Source organism: Elgaria multicarinata, chromosome 1, assembly GCF_023053635.1.
Source record: "Elgaria multicarinata webbii isolate HBS135686 ecotype San Diego chromosome 1, rElgMul1.1.pri, whole genome shotgun sequence".
Taxonomy (NCBI): domain Eukaryota; kingdom Metazoa; phylum Chordata; class Lepidosauria; order Squamata; family Anguidae; genus Elgaria; species Elgaria multicarinata.
In genome coordinates, this window is record NC_086171.1 from 134,608,046 (window position 1) to 134,632,643 (window position 24,598).

General features: G+C 39.7%; 1 protein-coding gene across 6 annotated transcripts in view; it reads left to right on the plus strand.

Moving 5' to 3' along the window:
- Positions 1-220: 220 nt before the first annotated feature.
- Positions 221-24,598, plus strand: part of ZZZ3 (zinc finger ZZ-type containing 3) — a 60,735-nt gene continuing 36,357 nt past the window's right edge. For 4 of the 6 annotated variants that reach the window (XM_063137217.1, XM_063137247.1, XM_063137240.1 and 1 more), the window contains exon 1: positions 221-387. The gene's annotated coding sequence lies outside the window, so the exon portion shown is untranslated. Of the gene's footprint in view, positions 388-775; positions 825-24,167; positions 24,234-24,598 lie in introns of those variants that run through there. The other 2 variants (XM_063137224.1, XM_063137232.1) reach the window with 2 other exon arrangements.

The window sequence follows — 24,598 nt, forward strand, 5'->3', positions numbered from 1 at the left end:
TGCCTCAGACAAAAGAACCAAATGTCTCGCCGCCCTCATTTACCGTCCCCGGCCGCAGCCCCAAAGGCCGGGCGTGCCGTCGTTCCGCGGGGCTCAGCCCAACCCAGCCACTCCGGGGCGGCTTAGTCGCCTCCCTCAGTTAGCCAGCAGGAGGAGCTGCAGGGAGCGGCCCCCCATTCGCGGGCTGCGCAGGGAATATGGGGGGGGGGAGGGAGAAGGAAGCGGAAGAGGAGCTGCCGCCGCGCGGCGCTGAGGGGAGCCAAGCGGGCACTGTTGTCGGGGTCCAAGCTCTGACGTGAGGCGCGGCTGGCTCTGAGAACGAACGAAGGGAAAGACGCAACTGCTTCGGCCCTAGCGAGCTGAGTTTTCCCGTCTCTCAGCAACCAGGTCAGGCGGGAGGCCTTCGGGGGTGGGGGGGGGGTGGCTGTGAGGCAGAAGGACCCGGATGGTGTTGTGGGGGGAGGTAGAAGAGGAGGTATTATATCCCCATGTGACCTGCGCGTGCGGAGGGTGGGGGGAAGGAGAAGGCGGAGGCTCGCGCGCCTTGTTCGAATCCCAGCTGCTAAACTAAACGGGGGGCGCGCATGCGCGGCGACGTCACCTTCTCCAGCCGTTTGCCATCCTTCCCTCCGTGCGCGGGCGAGCACGTACGGAAGATTGCGGGTGCTGTTGTGTATCTGGGACACACGGACACGTGCGCGCCGCTTCCGCCATGTTGGTTCTCAGGAGGAGGAGGGTTGGAGTGGGAGTTCTCGCGAGGTCAGCCCTTGTTCCCGTGGGAGCTGGCCCGAGGCAGGATGGCGGCGCTCCGCTGAGAGTGATGGGTAATAATGGTAACGGGCAACCGGGAAGGAGGGAGGGAGGCGAGGGGGCGGCGCGGTGAGGTGAGCTTCTTTAGGGCCAGCCTCTTAGTCCGTCGACGCGCGAGGGGCGGGGCTGAGCATCGCGGGGAGTTGAGCCTGCCAAGAGTTCGTGCGCGTCTGTCGTAGGGTTTCTCGCCCCCCCCCCCAGCCCCGCACACCTTCTTCCAGTCAAAACTCCTCTCTGCTGCGCCTCCTCGCCTCCACCAAATTCTGCCACAGCGTCTTAGGGCGCCCCCTCTCCTCCTAGGAGCATGATGGCCATTGGCCTTATATCCTAGGATTCTCCTAAGGTTTCACCCAATTGCCCCCCTCGCCCCTAAAACAGTTCTGTAACTTCCCACAAAGCTCGAAACCTCAATACTCACCTATGCAGTAGAATATTTAGGCAGGACAGTAGAATCGGTACCCACCACCCCATTGCTACTTTTCCACATCCCACAATTAATTGCCCTGTAGAGTCCCACATCTCTGGTGTTTATTTGGGAAGCGATTTTAGCCTATGAAACAAGATTTTAAAAATTCCAGTGAAATACATCTGCAACAACCATAGGTTGCTGCTATAATGAGTCTCTTGTGCTACTTGCCAAGCATATTATTAAGTGCTCTGCAGTACCTTGCAACACAGGTTCTCAAAACTTTTTTTTTAACCTACAAGATCTTCTAGATTCTAGAAACTCGAAATGTATTAGTTCTACATATAAGAATTATTAGTAGTGGCTGAAAACTTATTTGTACCACTTGCTGAGGACACTCTTTCCTAAAGTATGTTTTATTAGGTGGCATGCCATGCTATCTGTAGTAATCATCTTTTTTGCCTTCTTTGTGCATCTGATGTAGATCTTGCCTGCGAAGCACATACTATAATACATTTGTGGCTCTTAGTTTTAGGCTCCCTTGGTGCCTCAAATCAAATATGTTATATAGTGCTGCTTTGTTCCTCTGTAAAATAGTTTGTGCTAGATTACTTGAATCTCCCATGTTCTATTTCCTCAGCCCTTGTTCCTTCTGCCACCCCTCCCTACCAATTTTAGTGTATTTTTGTTATTGTTGGAACAGTTGTTACTGTGTTGTTGGAACAGTTGTTACTGTGTCAGCATCTGTGTTTCTTGTGATTTACTTTACTTTGGAAGTCCAGTTCTCAGGGGTGAAATGCCAAAACAAATTGCTGGCATAACTTTATATATCTATGGCAGGAAGCTCAAAATAATGCGCTTTCTTTTACAATTTCCAGAGGGATAGCTGTGTTACTCTGTTGCAGCTAAAACAGCTAAGAGTCTTGTTGCGTTTTAAAGGCTAATGTACTTTTAAACAATACTTGTTAATATATATTGCATATTAGTTGCAGATGATGTTTTTGGAGGATTGGAATTCAATAACTGCATAGGATTTAAACATTAACTCCTTTTCTGCTTCTGCTATTAATAAGTACAAGAATATGAGCAATTCTAGTTCTATTAAACGTTATGGAAGCAGTTGCCAGTATTCTAAAAGATGGTGATGCAATTGTACAAGAGAGATAGGAGGACAATTGCATGTTAAAATATAATTAAATGCTGCTAATGCTATAGGGTTCTGAAAGCTAGCAGAGTTCTTAATAGGTGTCATGCATAATTGGTGTATAGGCAAGTCACTTACAGTTTGTTCAATAAACGTCACAGAGTTCCAAAGCCTATTTGGACCTGGCTAGACAGGAGGAAGGGAGAAGATAGTTTAAGCACTTCCTCCCCTGTACTTTTCCAGAGCACTCTTTTTCCTATTCTGCTTTGTAGTGGATGCATAAAATAAAAGCCTACATGTGCTTTTTAAATCCAAGTTTACTAGTCTGAATATTGCTTGGATTGCAATTGGAGAGGCTGCAGTTCCCGCTAGGGATTATTTTTCTTTGTTTCTCTTGCACTTTAGAAAAAAAGCAGTTTGTAGTTCTGATTGTGCAATTTGTTAGGAGAGAAAACCCCCAATACATTCATTTATATTTCATTAAGACTCTTTACTGTTTGTTATACATAAGTGGTGCTGGATAACATTAGTTCTAGTGGATTGTTTAGTTATTGTGATACTACTACTAGAAATAGAAGTTGCTTTTAATAAAGTATTTTCATTGGTCTTTACCAGTGAGTCCAACATACTGTTCTTACAACACAGTTGTAAAGTCATGCTTTGTGATATGCTGATAAAGCACTTGCTGTGCTCCATCCTGAGTAGATATTTGGGCTGCTATTGCATTCTTTCAGTTATTTTTTTTACAGCTTGATCTCGTTGCATGTTTACTCAGGATTAACACTCATTGAATTTAATGGAATGTACTCCTAAGTAAGTGTGCTCAGGATTGCAGGCTGATTTTTAAGAAAACTTGCATAGCAGTCTGGTTGTCAGACTCAACTAGTGATATTTGGGAAGTTGATATTAAAATATCTCAAAAAGTGTCAGTGAGAACGTTGAGTTTTCTCTCCAACTGTGTTTATGATGTACAGTGTGATGGGGATTACATATGAGCTTTAAAACAAAAACAAAATCTCATCTGGAAATGTGAAGAGTAAAGTTTGCCTATAGAATACTGGAGTCTAGAAGTTAGGTGTGTAAGAGGGAATGCTCTGATGTGTGATCCACTTCCCCTTTGAGAGATGGGAGCACTACTTTTATTGGGGTCCTATTTTGATCACAAAAGAAGCTTTTTAAATCTGGCTTGAGCAAGCTGGGAGGCATCTGAGACCATGGCTAGACCAGGCCTACATCTCGGGATCATCCTGGGATCATCCCTCTGCATCCAAATGACACACAGGGATCCCGGGAGCAGGCAGGGACCCCTCCATTTGCCTAGGATAATCCTTAGGTCTAGCTAAGGCCTGAGTTATAGGGGAAGGACTGTGGCTCCATGGTAGAGCACAAAGTTTGTATGCAGAAGGTCTCAGGTCCCTTAGCATCTCCAGGAAGGGATAGAAAAATTCCTGCCTGAAACCCTGGAGAGTTCCTGCCAGTCAGTATTGACCATATTGGACAAGATGGATCGGTCTGACTCTGTATAAGGCAGCTCCCTATGTATGCTTGCCTATTTTAATCAGACATATTTAGCATAACCTAAATCTTGTGAAATGGTCTCTGCTGGTGAGGGGACATCAAGTCCTGATTCTTTCATGCTTTAATTTTTCTCAAATTGCCTTTTATGCAATTTCTAGGATGATACCAAAAACCTCTTATGTTTTGGGAAGTAGGCTTAATTCCCAATCAGTACTTTATTAATTGTATCCCATAACAAATACTTCTCTCACAAGACCAATAGCTGTTTTAGTTTGTGTGCAGGTTCTTATCATGCATTCAGTATATTTTAATATTTCCTCTGAGTTTTCTCACTTTAGTATACCAATAATTAGTTTTCCACCTAAGTTATTTCTGACTGTAGTTTGTATAGCATTCCATTTAACGTGGCAATTCCTAGCATTTTGGGAAGTGTCACAGTTTCTTAAAGTTGAAAACCACAAATCATCCTTCAGAAATATGAGAGTGGCTTGGAATTTGTGGGAAAATTCCATGATAAATATAACCTTCTGCATCTTCCCATTTCTGATTTAGCACATGCTATCTTGCTTTCTTTCAGCTTTGGCATGTATGAGAGTATTTTTAACCATAACCATTTCAGCTGATAAAAGTATTCTTTGCTGGTCTAAAACACCAAAATATTAACCTCTTCTGATAGGTTGAAATGTGTTTGCTCTGTTACTATGTCATAACTTGATTGTTGCTGTGAGTTTGGAATCTTTGCTTCTTTTCTCAACTTTTGTTCCCATTGAGGCTTATATAGATGTACTATATAAGCCGCAATGGAATTATTCTTCAGTGTTGTATTAAGTTTTATTTGTATCTTGGGGACTAATATAGTGGCTAAACTGATTACAAAGCAGTAGACTGGCAAGATAGGCCACTTACCTATGTTGGCATCACTGAAATAAAACTTGGGATGGCAATGTTGAATATGCTGAGATAAGCAAGTGACTTTTGTGGCTTTTTTCACATTTTGAAAATCCTGATAGATGAGAGGTGAGAGATTACTTTTAATAGCTATGACTCTCCATAATTCAATGTATTTCATCTCTTATATTCAACCATTGCCTTCCAGGTCTGTTTCTAATAGCTGCTGGCTTCTCAAAGAATAAAGTCCATGTCAGGAGAATTATAGAGCATGCATCAATGCCAAATAACCTTGAGGTCCTTCCTGTTTGTAGCAGGTGTAATAATGGACTCTATGACTTGGTTCACACGATCACCGAAACCCACCTTGGCTTATTTAAGACATGGTGGATTGCAACACATATGCTGCATGCCAGGCAGCTTTTGAATATTCAAACTGTGTTATCCGAACCCGGTGAGGGTAGGTTGTTGATTTGGGGCTGGGAATGCTTGCTTACTTTTGTGTTTTTCTCCTGTAGGCTGTAGCTAAACAGTCCTTCCTCCTATCTTTGCTGTTATGATGTAATGTTTATATGCATAATTTTTATCATCACGTTCAACATAAATATACATTTCCAGGTTGATTAATAGAAGTAAAATAAAAATTTAAAAAATAAGATCTATAAACTAATAACTAACTGAAAGCGCAACAATAAAATCAAATGGATAGTAAAGATCAAAACTGTCTATGTTAAAAACAATACACTTAGCAGTTCTTAGAAGTTTGGAAATCATTGCCTTGTGTTTAGATGAGGCACCAGGTAGACCTCTTGGGAAAGGACATTTCAGAGGCAAGGAGCCACCATGGAAAAGGTTCTCTCTTCATTTGCCACACTTGAGATGGTAGTGACACCCATAGAAAGCTGTCTGATAATGGTCTTAGGAGATGGCTGATTGCTACAGAAGAAGGCTGTGCGACAAATATCTAGACTCTGTGGTTAGTAGGACTATAAGTATTAAGACCAGCACTTTGGTTTGAACTTGGAATCTTCCTGGGAACTAACAGAGTTGTTTTAATACATGCAAGAGTATTAAATCTGTTAACAGTAGAGTAGCAGTATTTGGACTAGCTACAGCTTCTGTACAAACTTCAGTGGCAGCTCCATGTAAAGCTCATTACAGTAATCCAACCTAGAAGTTAACAGAGGCAGTGTTGCAGTGCGGAAATTTTTCCTATGCTTTATTTCCCCACAGAAAATTTTCTCTTGCACAAGTGCATTAGTAACAATGAATGGATGCCAACTGCAAATACATTATTAGGCCAGCTTGGAAATTTCATACTTATAATTAATATTTTCAGATGATTGTCCCCAGCAAGTATATGAGAGAATTCATAGATTGCATTGAAATAAAAATATGTCTCATTGTGAAATGGAGTTAATAAGTGACAATGAAAATGAAGGTGCCCCAACCATCTCAGTGGAAGAGAATTGAACACTATTGAAATAGATGAGTTTTCATCATATCATGCACACTTCTTTGGGTTGCTAAAATTAATTCGTGCTGCCTGCTCCAACACAATGCCCTTAAGATGTGATGGACTGGAACTCCCAGCATGCCTGAGGATGCTGGGAGTTCCGGTCCATCACATTTATTTATTTATTTAGTACAATTATATACCACCCTATAGCCGAAGCTCTCTGGCCAGTTTACAAAAGTTAAAAACAGTGAACATTAAAAAGTATACAAAATTAAAAACCATCAAAAATATAAAAACAACAGTATAAAACAACAGTATCCATTTAAACATTTGAAGGGCACCAGGTTGGGAAGGTTGAATTAGTGCTTTAACAGTTTTCAGTACTTTTGTTTTTTCTTACAATTATACAATGTAAGGGAAGTACATATTATTTTAAGTTTTACGTGTATTCTAATAGGTTTTTTTTTTTTTACATAATACAGCATTTTTCTCAAATACTTCAGGGACAAAAAATACATTACCATAGCTTTTTTTACTAACTACAAATAACAAATATAGTAAGTTAGCTCACGCCCTAGGGTAGGGGTAGGCAACTTGTGGCCCTTCAGATGTTTTGTCCTACAATTCCCATTGTCCTGCACCCTTGGTTATGAAGACTGGGGATGGTGGGAGTTGTTGGCCAGAACATCTGGAAGGCCACAAATTGCCCATCCCTGTTCTAGGGCTGGGATAGGCAATAAGTATATCTCCAGTTGATTTGGATCCTATGCAAATAATCCTATGCAGATGAGTCTAATTTGCATAGGAAAAAATCTGGAACATTTTCCAGTTAAAAAATTTAATTCATCACTGACCAAAACATGAATAACTGTGGCCAGACTAATAAAAATAATTAGGCCATTCTTGGCTTCACATGATACGGAATATGCCTCACTCCTTGACACTTTCCAATCATCTTGAGGAATAGGAAGCCATCCGAGGAATAATTTCTCTAGATGTTTGCTTTCCTATGTTTAACATAGTCAGCTGCATATGACATTAGATCCCTGTGCCCTTTCAGTTTCAAAGGAGGACATTATTTATTTGCTTTATATCCTGCCTTTCCAAGCCAAAAATGGTGCTCAAAATGGCCATGTATTCTTAGAATAAACTTGTCTAATTGTTTGGCTGGGGAAGTAAAAGTTCCACAGTTAGATGATATGGAACAAGAATTATATCACATATGAGAATATTGCTGATGGTTGTATGATTTGTACATGTGTGTTTGAGGGTGGGGAGATTAGAATAGTCAGTTTATTAAAATGATAACACTGCAGTTGGTGAAACTTTGTAACGTGATAAAAATTATAAATGTCAGCTGAACCATATGAAGGCATGACCAAGCAACTAAAAATGCTCATTAAGTAAATTGTCACATAAACTCTGCCAAAAGCAACTGGAATCGGATTCAGCTCAAGTTTTACTTTCAAAGTGTGTGAAATCAGATAATTGTGGTTTTTGTGTGTGACTGTTTTGACAAAGAATAAATGTTTGTTTTGCTTCTTGCCTTAATTTAAGTTTTTATGCTACTCCCATATAAACCCACCTTGACAACAGTGGGTTGACTTAGATTGCCTCTGTAAAGCAGGAAGTGAGAGCTGTTGGCTGCTCAGAATTTGTGACCACCTCAGTCTAGGTTTTTCATGTTTCCTGGCAGGAACCTCTCATGTTCCAATTTCATGCTTTGTTTCCATCTTAGCCGTGAACTCTTTGGTTCCTTCAGACTGACTGACTTTTGTACCTGTACTGGTTACTTATGTTGTAGGTCCATTTTTTGTTGATTGAGCCAGAGGTCACCAGCTGATAATGTGTGAACTTGATCAAATCCTGACACAATTTTATTTCCTACCTGGGAATTTCACCAAAACCATGAATAGAGATGTGAAGGCCCGGAAAAAACCTGGAAAAATCGAGAAAAATCTGGGGTTTCCCTCCCCCCCCCCCGGAAGCATCTTTTGTTTTTTTCCCCGAAAAATTGGAAAAAAATGAAGAAAAAACGGATTATGGGATGTTTTATTTTACATGTTGAATAAAATGGTTACGACAAGGTGTTCAGATATTTACTTATCCAAATGATTTCTAAAAACTGTACAGTATCAGATTATTATGTCTGTGCACCAAGGACAAGCAAGTCCTAGCTTGCAAACTGAGACTACAACTCTCAAATACAAAAGCAAGATGCATTTCTGACTCTAGGGGACATTGCCATTGAAGCAGAGACTGAAACTAATAGTGATAGCTATAGGTCAGAAAATTAAATTTCATGCATATTCATTGAATCTTGGTTCCCCCTTTTTTTCTCAGTTCTTTTTATGGGAATAGGTGCTTTATGTCTTGACACAGGAGGACTAGCGGAAACATAATTTTCTTCGTTACTAATGTTGGTGGGTTCTTCTGTTGTTGTTTTAAATTGATTGTTGTTTTAAATTGCTCATAAACTGGCAGAACCAAAGAAGTTCCTTACAGTTCAAGTGTTCCTAACAGTTCAGGAGCTTGTAGCTCCATTTGTTACAAAAAAAAGTAAAATAAATTAAATTTGTAATAATTGTTTGAATACACTGTACTTTTAATATACCAAATGTAATAATTTTATGCCAAACCAACTTGGACATAATTACATTTTATTTTACCAAAGTAACAAAGTGACTTTCAATCTGTAAAAAGTGCTAATATTGCATTATTTCAATTTTTCCGAAAATTTTCGTTTTTTTCCGGAAACCCCCGGAAAAAATGGTTTTTTCCCATGGCTTCAAAATTTCCAGAAATTTTATATCTCTAACCATGAAGCTCACTGCATCACCTTGGGCAGATTGGGTTTTAGCCCTTGCTAACCATTTCATAGACATCGTGTTTGACAGGGCAGCTATGTCCATCTGTGTTCTGGTATCCAGTAATCTGTTTAAAAACATCTTATAGCAGAACTGAGAGCACTTACAACCTCCACACTAAAACCATAGTTCAATAACAATTTTGAGAAATTGTAAAAGGAAGGTTTTTCTGAGATTTTAACTGAGATTTTAGGCATTTCTTAGGGAGCCTGGCTTCACTCATTTGAACTAGATTGAACCAATAATTAAATAACCTAAGGTGAATCAGGTTTCACCTTAGGTTCAAACTGCCTCTATTCCAAATTCAGTTCTAATTGTGTGAGCTGGAGAGACACTTGTTACACCTAGAATCAAATGTAAAAAACGGTTCTGGACCCTTTCAATTCTGTTATTATTGGTAAAACCCCAAATCTCTATACCAAATGTTAACACTGGCAGCACCAAGCCTTATACACACTCACAACTGGTTGGAGTGAGCCTTGGAAATTATAATTTAAAAGCCTATTCAAAGTTTGAGCACAAGCATTTGCCTTCAGCTTGTTTCTCTGTTCTTGTAATGTCCAGGTTCACACAGCTGAAAAGACTGCCCAAATAAGTAAAAGACCCCACCTCTATTTCATTGGAGTCTAAAAAATGCTTATATTGTTTCTTTTTCTTGCCAAAGACCACCACTTTTAATTTCATGCTGTTAATTTCGATATCGTTCTCCTGACAATATATAAACACCTTGCCTTATTTATTTTTTTAAAAAAATAAAAATCCAAAGCTGTTCAGTTTAATCATCATCATCATCATCCAAAAATGGTCCTTGGAAAATAAACTCCCCCCTCCTGAGGTTTTTTCCCCCTGGGCCTTCATATTTCTATTATGCATACAGTCGTGTGAAAAAGAAAGTACACCCTCTTGGAATTGTATGATTTTACATATCAGGACATAATAACAATCATCTGTTCCTTAGCAGGTCTAAAAATTAGGTAAATACAACCTCAGATGAACAACAACACATGACATATTACACTGTGTCATGATTTATTTAACAGAAATAAAGCCAAAATGGAGAAGCCATGTGTGAAAAAGTAAGTACACCTTATGATTCAATAGCTTGTAGAACCACCTTTAGCAGCAATAACTTGAAGTAATCGTTTTCTGTATGACTTTATCAGTCTCTCACATCGTTGTGGAGGAATTTTGGCCCACTCTTCTTTACAACGTTGCTTCAGTTCATTGAAGTTTGAGGGCATTTGTTTATGCACAGCTCTCTTAAGGTCCTGCCACAACATTTCAATCAGGTTGAGGTCTGGACTTTGACTGGGCCATTGCAACACCTTGATTCTTTTCTTTTTCAGCCATTCTGTTGTAGATTTGCTGGTATGCTTGGAATCATTGTCCTGTTGCATGACCCAATTTCATCCAAACTTTAGCTGTCAGACAGATGGCCTCACTTTTGACTCTAGAATACTTTGGTATAAAGAGGAGTTCATGGTTGACTCAATGACTGCAAGGTTCCCAGGTCCTGTGGCTGCAAAACAAGCCCAAATCATCATCCCTCCACCACCGTGCTTGACAGTTGGTATGAGGTGTTTGTGCTGATATGCTGTGTTTGGTTTTCGCCAAACGTGGCGCTGTGCATTATAGCCAAACATCTCCACTTTGGTCTCGTGTGTCCAAAGGACATTGTTCCTGAAGTCTTGTGGTTTGTTCAGATGCAACTTTGCAAACCTAAGCCATGCTGCCACGTTCTTTTTAGAGAGAAGAGGCTTTCTCCTGGCAACCCTTCCAAACAAACCATACTTGTTCAGTCTTTTTCTAATTGTACTGTCATGAACTTTAACATTTAACATGCTCATTGAGGCCTGTAGAGTCTGAGATGTAACTCTTGGGGTTTTTGCAATTTCTCTGAGCATTGCACGGTCTGACCTTGGGGTGATTTTGCTGGGACGTCCTCTCCTGGGAAGATTGGCAACAGTCTTGGATGTTTTCCACTTTTGAATCATCTTTCTCACTGTAGAATGATGGACTTTAAATTGTTTGGAAATGGCCTTATAACCCTTCCCAGATTGATGGGCAGCAGCAATTGCTTCTCTAAGATCATTGCTGATGTCTTTCCTCCTTGGCATTGTGTTAACACACACCTGGATGCTCCAGACCAGCAAACTGAAAAAACTTTGGCTTTTATAGAGGTGGTCATACTTGCTGATGATCAATTAATCACGGGCATTTGATTAGCAGCACCTGTCTGCTACTTAGCATATTAATTCCTGTGGAAGCAGTAAGGTTCTTACTTTTTCACACATGGCTTCTCCATTTTGGCTTTATTTCTGTTAAATAAATCATGACACAGTGTAATATGTCATGTGTTGTTGTTCATCTGAGGTTGTATTTACCTAATTTTTAGACCTGCTAAGGAACAGATGATTGTTATTATGTCCTGATATGTAAAATCATACAATTCCAAGAGGGTGCACTTTCTTTTTCACACGACTGTACATCTCAATGAATGATTTTGTTTTTGGAACGATCTGCTTTGTTTGTGAAATGCTAATTATAAAAATGGGTAATTTTAACGAAAAAACTGTTGTGGTTGTCTGGATAATTGCTCTACTAGGAAGTTGTCCTTCCTAATATATGCTTTCAGTACTTAACTGAAAATTATAGATTATGGCTGAATTTGTAGAATTAAAGTAGTACTTGAGTTAATGTTGCATTTTTATCCTGTAGTAAAAGAAAATTTACTTGTCACTGGCTAAGTGGTAAAGTGTAATCTCTAATTACTATTGAGGAAACATAATGTGTCAGTTTAAACATTGCAGGCATACTAACAAAGTCTAAGGTAATTTTCTTAAATTGTATAAATGTAGAATCCTGCAATCAGTTTTAATTGATTTAAGACTTTTTTGTAATTTGCCACTAGGCAACACATCTGTCCATCTGAGTGAAGTTCGGGCACAAGGCTGACTTTATTCAAATAAGTATTTGCAAAACTAGTGTAAAATATGTCTATTTTGATCATTCTTGCATTTATATGTGTAAAAGCATATGGTGCAATGGATGTTCAATCCCTGTTTTGGAGAGGCATAATGCGCTAATTAAGAATTTCAAGCTAATATGTTCATAGTAGAGAATGCCATCCTCATGGGGATTTAGAAAGGTGTGTACCGAAAACCTTAGAAAATTTGAAAGGAATGTTTTAGATGTGCACAGCTGCATTTCGTTTCAAAAGCAAAATAAAAACTTACCGAGGACTATACAAAAGAACGAATAATAAGTGTTGTCAAGCTATGTGTGAACATCAGTGTTTCTAACCTAATACTGAAATTTTGTGTTTCTCTGCTTATCTATTTTGGAAACAAAACTGCGATCCAAGGTTAAGGTGGTAGTTTCTGCCTCCCACCCTTCGCACCAATGGTCTGCTGACCTGCGCTCAGAGGCTTTCAGAACTTAGGGCATGTTGATGGTGAGGAAAATTCGAGAGAGGGTTGACCTAGCAGCATGTAATATCCTGGAGGTGTGTCTTCAGGTTGGACCATTAGGTTAAATGTTCCCTTAAATGTATAGGGAATTTTAGGAGTGAGGAAAAAGCACATAATGGTCGGGTTCAGATATCACTTTAAGCCATGATGGCTTAATAAGCCAAGCACAGTAGCTTATTTTGAAAATAAGCTATGGTTATCTCTACACACGATCAGACAAATAAGCTGCTGTGTGTAGTTTATTAACCTACTGTGCATAATTTTATTTATTTATTGCATTTTTATACCGCCCAGTAGCCGAAGCTCTCTGGGCGGTTCACAAAAATTAAAACCATTCAAAGTATAAAACAAACAGTATAAAAGCATGATATAAAATACAATATATAAACACAACTAGGATAAGATCAGCAGCAGTGCAGAAATACAAATTTAAAATACAAATTTTAAATAGCAAAGTTAACATTAAGTTTTCATCTGAGTCATCCCCCCCTGCCTGAGCAGTGGCGATGTTTCACCCATTGACAACATTGCAGAAGGCTGTTTTAACCTTCCACAATATCCCAATGAGAGAGGAGAGATACGGGGGGGGGAAAGTATAGGGGATTAATTCAGTGCTTTCAGCATCACACTGATAAGGGGGTGATGGCTCTAAAGCAGGATTGGGACAAAACTTCATACACAGCCTTCCGGAGACAGGAGGCATCTGATGCACCATCAGAACCCCGCGTGATTACACATAAAGGAGCAAAACAGTAGGGTGCACCAAAAAGGGGGTGGTTCAAATAACCTTTGGAGGTTTGTAGGCAGCATCGGGACAAAATCTACACAGAGATTCGTCTCATAGGGAGGCACCTGATGTACCGTGAAAACCCTGCAACCTTTTTTGGGGGTCATTTGCTAAAGCACTATATCGCTAAAAGGCTATTGCACATTCCTCCCTCCCCCATAGACATTGCTGGCATAGATGCCTTAAAGTGCTCTCAATGCCTCTAAAGCACTAACATGCATTTCGCCTATAGACATTGCTGGCATAGATGCCTTAAAGTGAACTTAATACTGCTAAGGCGCTTTAGCGCATGTCTCCCCGTAGACATTGCTGGTATAGATGATTTAAGGTTATCCCAATTGAACACTGCTGAAATAGCCCTTGTAAGCTGTTTCTATTACACAGAGAACATCCACGAAGAATAAAGCGATTGCAGTGAATATAGGCGAGCAAATTAACCAATGATGCCTGACGGACAACGCAATAACCCATGATGGATTAAATAACCCACTCTGCAGAAATTGGGTTATCAGGGTGGGTTAATTTTGGCCAAATAAGCTGAATTATCAATCAACATGATTTTTTAATCATAAATTGATTAAAAAATACCTGACAGATGATATAATAATCCACAATGGCTTTAATAAACCACCATGGTTTAAACAAAAAAAATGGTAGTACTACATCATACCATTGGGGGGAGGTTTCAACAGGGTGAGAAAGAAAAATGCTGGTGATCTTCCCCCACGCCCACCCCTGAACCATCTCCAAACAACTCTTGTTGCAGACTAGTTGGAGCCCTAAATAGGAACACTCCTGCTAGCACCGAAGAGTGCACTACAACAGTTCGTTGCAGTCCCCATTTTCCCCTCTACTGAATGTGGCAGTTAGGTGCATATTAGCTGGACTATAAAATATTTTTTCTTGTTTATTTCAGAAGATTTCTATATCACTTTACATTTTTAAATAAATCAATAAATTGCAAAGCACTGTCTCCGATCTTGGATCAGGGAATCTGAAATATCCTATGGGCCCCAGAGATGCTGACTAGGTTCAGACAACACGATAACCAATGGAAATTTAAATAGTTGACAGTTGGTTATTTAACCCACCATGGGTTATTTTAACCAATGGTTTGTTATTTGGCCAAAATAATCAGTATAAATAACCAGTGCTGTGTAGAGTTGGTTATTTGAACCTCCATTGGTTATCGTGTTGTGTGGAGGGCACCACTGGTTATTTCCTCAGCCACTGTTGGTTATTTTGTTAGACCCAGCGTCGCAAGGCAACTGCGGTCAAAGCAATGGCTGCTGCTCTAGTCCAGCTGGCAGGATAGATTTTCAGCAGCAATGGCTGATGGGATACTAGTGGGAGGACTGAGGGGGGAGAGAGGGCGAGGGATGAGTGAGTCAAGTCAGCGTGGACTAATAGTCAATTCAATGCTAAACCTAATCCACACCACATTTGATTATTATCATGTTGTGTGCAGAGTGCCCCCTAGATAAACAGCTGTCAAGTTGATTATTACAGCGTAAAAAGAAAGGGTGTTGTCCTTAACAAAATGTACAACTATCCAGATTTAAAGGGTTAAGGAAAAAGACAATTTTAACAAAGTTTTATCACATAAAAACCACCGCATAAAATAACAGCTTTCATATTACCAAAATGTCATTAAAATTCTGCACTGGTTTAATAATAGTGAGATGTTTCCATTAATATTTACAGGTCTTCTATTTTAAATTTCTGGGCACATACTGAAGTTTTACATTCACATAATATTTTGTATTTGACTATAGATGATAAAAACATTGTTGAAGAATGAACACCAGAATTGTGTGTGTTTTCATTGGCTGCATTCTCACATTATGTTAAACCATGATTTAGCAGAACATGCGTGAGCAGGAATGAGCAGCCGCAGTGAGCCACTTCCTCTCTCCTCCCATGCTGCTAGAAAGAAGAGTTCAGAAGAGTTCACTTCACCTTAACTGCAGTGCAGTATGCCATGTCATCTGGAGCAACAAACTCTGGTTAACATTATCTATAGCTAGTTTAAAACAAGGCAACTTCAAACCATGGTGTGTGAGACTCATTTTTTAAAAACTTAACACAGGTATTGTTCACCACAATTCCTGGTTTGAATGACACAACTAAAAGTGGGGGCAAAATTCTCTGAACTGCTGGCTCTGCAGGGAAGTATGCAAGCTCATGGTTCACTGTGGCTTGTCTCTGCTTTTGAACATCATACTGAATCATGTTTTACTTTGGCGTGTGTACTTGGTCATTGTGTCTATATGATGAGAAAAAAAATCATGACGTCAGGTTTTCAATTACCTATGCAGCGTTAAGTTTACAGGCTTGAAATTTTCAGAGATATTGAGAGCAAGTCCTGGAAATTGCCAATTTCTAGTCTGGAGCTTCTGCTATTGAGTGGTATAAAAATGAATTAAACAAAATAGAAAATGTGCAATACTTATTTTTAGTGGTCTTAAGAGATCTAAAGTCACTTTGTTATTTTAGGAACATAGCCGAGGTTATGTATAACTTGGTTTGCTCATAAAATGAAAGCATTTTTAAAAGTAAACTCAGTAAATTTATAGTTGTCTGGGGAAAAAAATAAATTGAATATACTAAGGATGATCATTTTATGAGTAAACCAGGTAATAATACATTTTACGAACTTCAGTATGTAGCTCTGGCAACAATTGGATTATTCTAGAGCCAGAAGAAGCAGGAAGTGCTGGAGGGAGCATCCTTTCCTATTTGTTAGGAATTGGTTGGGGTGGAGTTTAGGGAAATCTTTTCTGAAGGAAAAGCTATAGAGAGCTTATTTTTCTCGGAAATACTTTTATCTACTAGGAGCGGTAAGCCACCATATTTAATTGAAGAACCTATCAGCAGTCTCAATTCAACCATTTCAAGAGTGACATTTTGTTACTGTTTCAAATAATTCCCCTTAAACATTTTACTTTTGAATTGTCTCTAGTGGTCAGGCCAATACTATATATACACCATAGGAACCAGCCTAGTGAGTTTCTTTTAGGTATGGAGGGTTTATTTTGGTGGCAGTGGTTAAAGAATTTAGAGCATTCTCTAACAGTGATGTCTAATTGGAAACTTTATTAAAAATGTGGCAGTAAGTTCCATAGACCCAAGCAATCATGTCCTGCTTGTGGACTTTCCATAAGAATCTGGTTGACCCTTGTGCAAACTGAATGCTGGACTAGATGGGCCTTTGGTCTGATCCAGCATATATTTCTATATCTTCTGCTAGAAGGCTAGGATACACTGCAACGTTTGTTGCAGTTTCTACTTGCTGCTGCCACTGCTGCTACTCCTTCAAATTTTCTACACTTTATTTGGTTTGCCTGGTGCCCTCCAGATGCTTTGAACTACAACTCTCATAAGCCTCATTGGCCATGCTGACTGGGTAGTTGTACTCAAAAACATCTGAAAGGTTACTTAGCCCTTCCCTAAGGTGACAACTTAGGGAATATTGCCTCTGTATATTGGCTCCATCTCATTTTTAGTAGAAATGGAATAATTTGATAGACTATTTTCCACTGTAGAGGCTAATCATAGCTGAATCATCATAATCAATATTGCCTGACATTTAATTCTAGTCCTTTAAAACTTAAGACTACTTTCATACCTGGATTAAAAAATACACTTTTTAGAAAATAGTTTTGTTGCCTCCATTATCGGGTTTATAGTTAGTAAATGATTTTGAACTTTTCTGTACAGTTGCAATGAAAAGACTGCATAGATGTTAGGCTTCACATTTTGTAAAGCTACAGCTTTAGGATTTATAAACCAGTCCTACTGCCCTGTTGGTACTTTATAATTCTGGGGGGCACTGGCTGCATGGAGCTGATGATGTTCTGGGAACTGGAGATTGTTGGATATGGTGCCTGCTGCTTTCTCAGCATTATTGTGTCACACTTGTCTGCTTTTTGTCTCTAGTAATAATTAAAGACTTAGACTGTGACCCAGGGAGCTGTTTTTGTGCAAGACAATAAGTACTCATGCTTCTTTGTGCACAGATGTGCAAACCATTGCATAAGCAATTGTGGTAAGAGAACAATTAGCGATGTAAAACAGTATCTGCAAACATTGGCACTTTTATTATTATTTTTATTTTTGCATGTAAAATTATTATGTAATTGACTTGCCTGAGGAAAATAGCTGCTTTGCACACAGAACAGGTTCCCTGGTTTTCATCCCAGTGGTGAATGTAATTGGATAATAAATACATACATACTATCTATAGGTTCATGTTGGAAATTATTTAAGATTACTTTTTCACACTTACTATTTTACTTCTTGGAGTACTTGTGAAACCTATGCAGCTCTTGAATATTTTTATCTATCTTTTAATTCATGCTTACATTAATTTAGTATTGCATCCCTCTGCTACTAAAAGCTTGAGAATCATCTCTGCTTTGGGTGTACAGTGGTTAAAATGCATGACTGCTTGAGAAGATATTGTTAATAAGATTATTATAATCAAGAGATCACCCCATTGAATACACTTGCTTTGATATGAACTCTTGTATCTGTTCAGTTCAGCTGCGTTACTGTGGGCTGGCTCAGACATGTAGCACTGCTTCTGCATAGATGTCCTGTGGTCTGTGCTTTTCTATATAGAAAAGGTAGTTCTTAAACTAGAAATATGCATATACCTAATTATACATGATTCTCTGATTGCAATGATTGTGAAAGTTTTAGAAACATCTTCAGTGATCATGAGAATTGCAGCAATTGAATTTAATGTGTATAATTCCTGTTTACATGCTGCTGGATATATGTGAACTAAGAGCCATCTGCATAGAGGTTGTTACTACATATCTGAATGGATCAGAATCATCCCTATTTAAGAAGTGGTTGTGTTGAGTATGAATGATTATTGTAACGGACGTCAGGGTCCACCTGATGTCCCTGCAAGGTAGGCTCTTGGACCAAACGTCCTAAACTCCCAGGCAACCCGCCTTCCTAGCCCTCTCCACAACTGGGATGAGCCAGATGTTCCAAGAATAAAGCACAAACACACATTAGGGACCAAAGCAGGTTTATTAACACCACTAAGAGTAACATGTAAGGCCTTGGTCAGTAAAAGCTAAGCAAAGGGGAAAAGGGAGGGATGGGGAAGGAAGTGGGGAAAAAGGAGTGAGAAACGAAGCTGAGGAAAGGAAGCTAGCAATGACCCCAGTAAAACCATCAGTCATTCCACCACCCTGCTGCAACGGCAGCTGACCTTGTCCACAATACCCCAACACATTAAAACATAAGAAAAGCCTAACTAACTCCGAGCAGTCCCCCTTGACTGCCCGGACCTGATCTTCCCTTGTCATCCAGCAAAGAAGATGGAGACCCTTCCACACTAGACACTTTATCCGTTTTTGGCCACCCAGCCCCGTGATCCATCCCAACCAACCAATGCCCTTCCTGGGCCTCTGGTGACCCCTCCCAACAGGAGCGAGACCCACATTCTTTCCCACAGCTGAAACAAGTTGACTTCTAAGCACTTATAATCCCCAGGTGCTACAGGGGGAGTTGAAAATGCCAGGCAAAGATGACCTTGGCAGGCACGCCCAGCTCCTTCCCTCCCACCCGAATCTGGGACAGTGAAGCTCGGACCACAATAATATACACATTCTGGCAGACACAAAAAGCAACATTGAATTAGAACAAAACCCAGGTCAGACCCCTTGTCCTTCACAGTTATGGTCTATTAATTTCTTCAGAGATCTATTATTTTATTCAACGTTTTGACTGAAGTTACATTTTAATTCTTACCAAAAAAAGGAAAGGCAGCTGTGATGTGGGATAGAAAAATTTTCAATGCTTACTTTTCCCGTTGAAAATTTTCTATTTTATAAGCTCATTAGTAACAATGAATAGATGCCAATTGCAAATACAATATAAAATAAGCTTGGCAGTTTTGAAATGGTAATGTATTTCAGGTGATTATCCCTAAAAGGTGTGTGAAGAATACATGTATGTCATTGAAATACATATATGAGAAATGGAACTAATAAGTAGTGACAATGAACTTGAAGCTGCCCCAACAACTGTAGTGGAAGACAGTTGAACTTTGGGCATGTCTACACCATAGGATGTAGGGGGAGGGAGGGGGAGGAGGATCGTGGACTTACCAGCTTCCACGATCCTCCCCCAGCATCTTGATGGCCGTGTGATGTCGCAGCCCCCATTTTTTTCCCCAAAGAGGGAGAAGGAGTGTAACTATGCTCCTCTGCAAATGATAACAAAAACAAACCCTCGAACCCTCTCCCCACCCCTGATGAGCATGGACTGCCCCATGCAGCTCTGTGCCCAATTTAAGCGTTCTGCAAGAAGGGACGACCTGGAAGCAGCAGCAACATAGCCTATGCTCTGTGGGATAGACCCGGGACCACAGAAAAATTGGGTTTTCCATATTTCCTTATGGGAAAGTCCCGGGTTGCCCCCAGGATCCCTTGTGCATAATTTGGACGCACAGTGACTCTTCAGGGACTACCCTAGGATATAAAGCCTGGTGCAGACATGCCCTTTGTTGACATACATGAGTGGTTGTCAGCATATCATGCTCAGTTCTTTGAGTTGCCGAAATTAATTAGTGGAACCTTTCCCAACCAGGTGCCATCTAGATGTGTTGGATTACATAGACTAGATATGAAGGATGCTCAAAGTTGTAGAACAACATATGTGGAGGGCATCAGGTGTGTCAACAGTTTTCAGTACGTTTTGTTTCTTTCTTACATTGAAACAATGTAAGGGAACTACATTTTATTGTCTTTATATTTTTATAAGTATTCCAATAAAAACCAACTACATATACATTAAATAATAAATATAATACTTAAATCACATTGGGCTTGTTCAGATGAAGCCATGTTTTGGCCGTAAACCTTTTGCAGCAAATGGTTAGTGAGCATGTTTAAACTGTGGTTATGCAGCCATCATGGTTAGGAATGGCTCACATAACACACCCAAGCCATAACTAGACCTAAGGTTTATCCTGGGATCATCCAGGGTTCGCCCCTGCCTGAGCACTGGATCCCCTGTGTGTCACCTAGATGAACAGGTTTGACCCCTGGACAAACCTTAGGTCTAGCTATGGCCCAAGTCAGTCATGATTCACTTAGCGTGTTGTCTGAACATGATCATTGTGTGCTTTAATTTCCCCCCTCAAATATATATTTCAGGTCAATTACTTGTGTATTGGGATAAATTAACATGGGGTACTTTTTTGGCTTTGTTTATTTTAGTTATATATAGTAAGCATGCTAAATTAGATAATTCTTTAGTAATTTTCCAGTGCAAATGACCTAATGCAAACTAGGCTAATTTACATAGGAACATTTTCGAATTCAAAATTTTCTGGAAAACCGTATCACTGGTGTTGACCATAATGAAATTTCCAAATCCACATTGCTGTAATGCTTTTATTAGGCCAACCAAAATATCACCCAAAAATTATGCAACAACTTCCAAGGGGAGGGGGAAATGGTGACTAGATGGTGAGTCACATCTGCAAATTTATGCTAATCCCAAAGTTGTCCTTTGGTTATCCCTCACAGACAAGTCCCTTGGAAAGAGGCTGGAGTTTTTAACCATTCTTGTCTACTGTCTCTGTAGCCTGACAAAACAGTCCATGATTCTGTGTTCACACATAATGACAAACCATGTTCAAATAACCCACAGTTCACAATTTAACAATAAGCCATGGGTTCTCTGTGTCGGTTATTCATAGTTAACAACCTATAATTAATCCATAATTAATTAAACCATGCTTTATTATTACATGCAGACTCTCAATGTGATTTCATCTAGTCTTTGATCTGGTTCACACAATCCCCACCCCACTTAGGAACTCAGTCTTTGTCGGAATGGGAGGGTGAAGCAGAATTGACAGAACCCAGAGCCCACGGCAGGGTCAAGTGGGCAGACTTGAGAGAAGGTGGGAGGTGGTCTGCCAGACTAGCCACAGGGCAGAGGTTACAGCTTGAAGACCCTCCCTGAAGGAGGAGCCCAATAAAAGCCTGTTGGGCCTGGGGAACTATTCATTTAGTTAATAGGCAAGTGCCTTGCTTTGTTAGGCTAATTAAGTTTAAGAGTATAGCTCTTAACATTCACACTCCCTTCAGGTGTGAAGAGGTGTCTATTTACTGAATAACGTTTTTCTGGATTGCACAGCAGACCTCTTTATTGTCTTACATCTCAGTGGGAGGGCTTGGAATCACGACAGTCGACATATGCATAGAAAGCAACTTAAGCTTTGAAGTGATCTCAAAAAGAAAATTGATGCTAACAAAGAAGGCAGCAGCTGTTTCTAAGCATAGGATTTTATGTGTAATATGAGAGGAAGACTCAGTTTTCTCCTTACAGATTGCTCTTCTTGATACTTCTTTTATATGCTAAGAAGTGTATCACACTTTATATGGTAGTACTTATCTGATTATTTCGGATTAAGTTGGACTAAAGAGTGAGTTGAAGCGAACTTCACTTCATTTGTTCGTCTTTGCCACATTTCTGAAATTTAGCTATTATTGCTGAATTGCTGTCTTTGGGAGATTTGCATTTAGATTAGAATAGAGTTATTTTATATTATTTATGTATATATTTAACACATTTGTACCTCACCCTTTAGCCAAAAAGGCTCCAGACCCATTTAACAAAGACCTCTGCCCTTAGGCTTACAGTCTAAATAAATAAATAAATTTAAGAGATGATACAAAAGGAATAAATTCAGGTTACAGTTATTATAATGATCAGCTGGGATTAAACAGTTCAAGTAGCCTGCTGGAATGGCTACCACTAGGTGACCATTGAGGGAGAGCAGAAAGCAGCTGGTCTCCAGGCGAGGCAGTGGGAACGTCCAGCTTTTCTTCTCCCTTTGCTCTGCAGTTTGTACCAATGGCTGCTACTAAGTATCTTGAATATTTATGCACGGCCTTTTGCACAAAAGATCCTCAAGATGGCTTTCAATAGATTGCAGTAATACAAAACACTCCTGCATAAACACACAACCAGCTGCCCTTAGTCTTCTGGGCAATGAAAGGGGCAAGAACTTTTGGAGACATGCTGTTTGTGTCTCTGCTTCTCCAAATCCCAAAAGTTTAGGAGGATTCAGATTTAGTCTGATTTGGTGGAGCCCCACTTTGGTTTAGACACCTCCTGAATGTTATGCGCACCCTTACTTAATAGTGGTTTAGTGATCCACCCTGTTTAATAAATCTGTATTACTTTGCCTTTTAAACCTGCTCAAAAAAGTAAAAGCAGAGGCTTCAGTTGTATTCTGTAAGTCTTCTGAATTAATCTCACTGCCAGTCTGAATGTGTTGTAGCTTTGTATCCAAATGAAGCTTCACCTGATTATTTGGACTTTTATCTTGTTAAACCATTCTGTCAACGATTGCCTTTGTTTGTTTTTGACAAAGATTGTTCAATTGTTGTTTTGAGCAGTATAAAAACTAATCTTTCAAATCACCAGCCAATAAAGTACATCCATAAGATCATGGAATCTATCAGTTTTAATTTAGAGATGTATAAAATTATACATTGTGTGGAGAAAGTAGATAGGAAGACATTTTTCTTCCTTTCTTACAATATCAGAACTGGGGTTATCCCATGAAATTGATTGGTGGGAGATCCAGGACGAATAGAACAAAGTACACAGCACATAGTGAAACTATGCAATTCATTTCTTCAAGATGTGGTAATGGGCACCAAGTTAGGTGATTAGACAAGTCATGGCAGACAAAACTATCAATGGCTACTAGTCATGGGGCTATACCCTACTTTCAGGATCAGAGGTCAAATGCATCTGAATACCAGTTGCTTGGGAACAATCATGGAGAGAGAGCTCTTGTCCAGCTTGTGGGCATCACATAGGCATCTGGTTGGCCAATGTGGGAAACAGAATGCTGAACTAGATGGACCTTGGACTGATCCAGCATGTTTTTTCTTACATTCTTATGGAATGGGTCCCGTGATATAAAAGCATCAGTTACAGTGCAGTCTGATATTTGCTTATTCAGAAATAAGTTCCACTGAGTTCAATGGGGTTTATTGGGAAGTTAAAAGTGCAATCTGATATATACTTACTCAGAAGGAAATCCTATTGAGTTCAAGTAGGGTTTATTGGGAAGTAAGTGTACATAGGATTCCAGACCATTTTCTTTATTTGGCTCCAGTGTTTGTATTTCTTCCAGTCAATTCTGAATTAGGGGAATGCAAATAAAAGCTGCTACCCATTTGCAGTGGATTATGCTGTTCAAGCTTTTATTTTTGGGGGAGGGAGGGCTCAAACGCCCCTGATTGTTTTAATTTACAGCTCCTCCTGACACCAGCATAAATTGGGTTTTCCAAAGGTTGACCTTGGCATAAGGACATCCTGTATTACCCTGGTGGCATTGCTGTATTTCCACATTGCTGAGTTAACATAATAACCCAGTTTAAGAAAGTAGATTGTGAAGTTCTGTTTCCAGAAGCCACCCACATAACACAGTGTAAATATGAACCAGCCCTTTGCCAAGCATCATGTATCTCAGTTTCAACAAGTTTAGAGTTGAATGCAGAATGCAGAAACATTCTGCAATTTTAAGGGATTATGATGTTTGCCCTCATTAGTGGTAGAGATTCCAGCTGTGTACATCTTCGTGGACATTTTCAAGTGTCAGACATTTGTGAGACAAGACTACACAAGCTTGGTATTAGCAGTGAATTCAGATAACCTGTCTGTCATCAGTGGTACTTTCCTTCACTTCATCTGGGACTATTAAAAAGAGAACATTGGTTGATTCACTGATGTTCCTTAAGAGAAGATAAGTCTTTGTTCAATGTTTGAATTTTCTACAGCCATAGCCAAAATGATGAAACCATCAGTATACTGTGTTCCTGGCTTGAGGTAAACAAATTATATTGGAAGGGGAGTAATGGAACCTCCCATATGAGGGAAGGTTACATCAACTGGGATTGTTTAGCTTGGAAAAAAGGAGGCTAAGGGGAGACATGATAGAGGTGTGCAAAATTATGCATGGTATGGAGAATGTGGATAGGGAGACATTTTTCTCACTCTCTCAAAATACTAGAACCCGGGGTCATCCCATGAAGCTGATTGGTGGGAGATCCAGGACAAATAAGAGGAAATACTTCTTCATAGAGCACATAGGTAAATTATGGAACTCACTACCACAAGATGTAGTGTTGGCCACCAATTTGGATGGCTTTAAAAGGGAGTTGGATAAATTCCTGGAGGTGAAGGCTATGAAT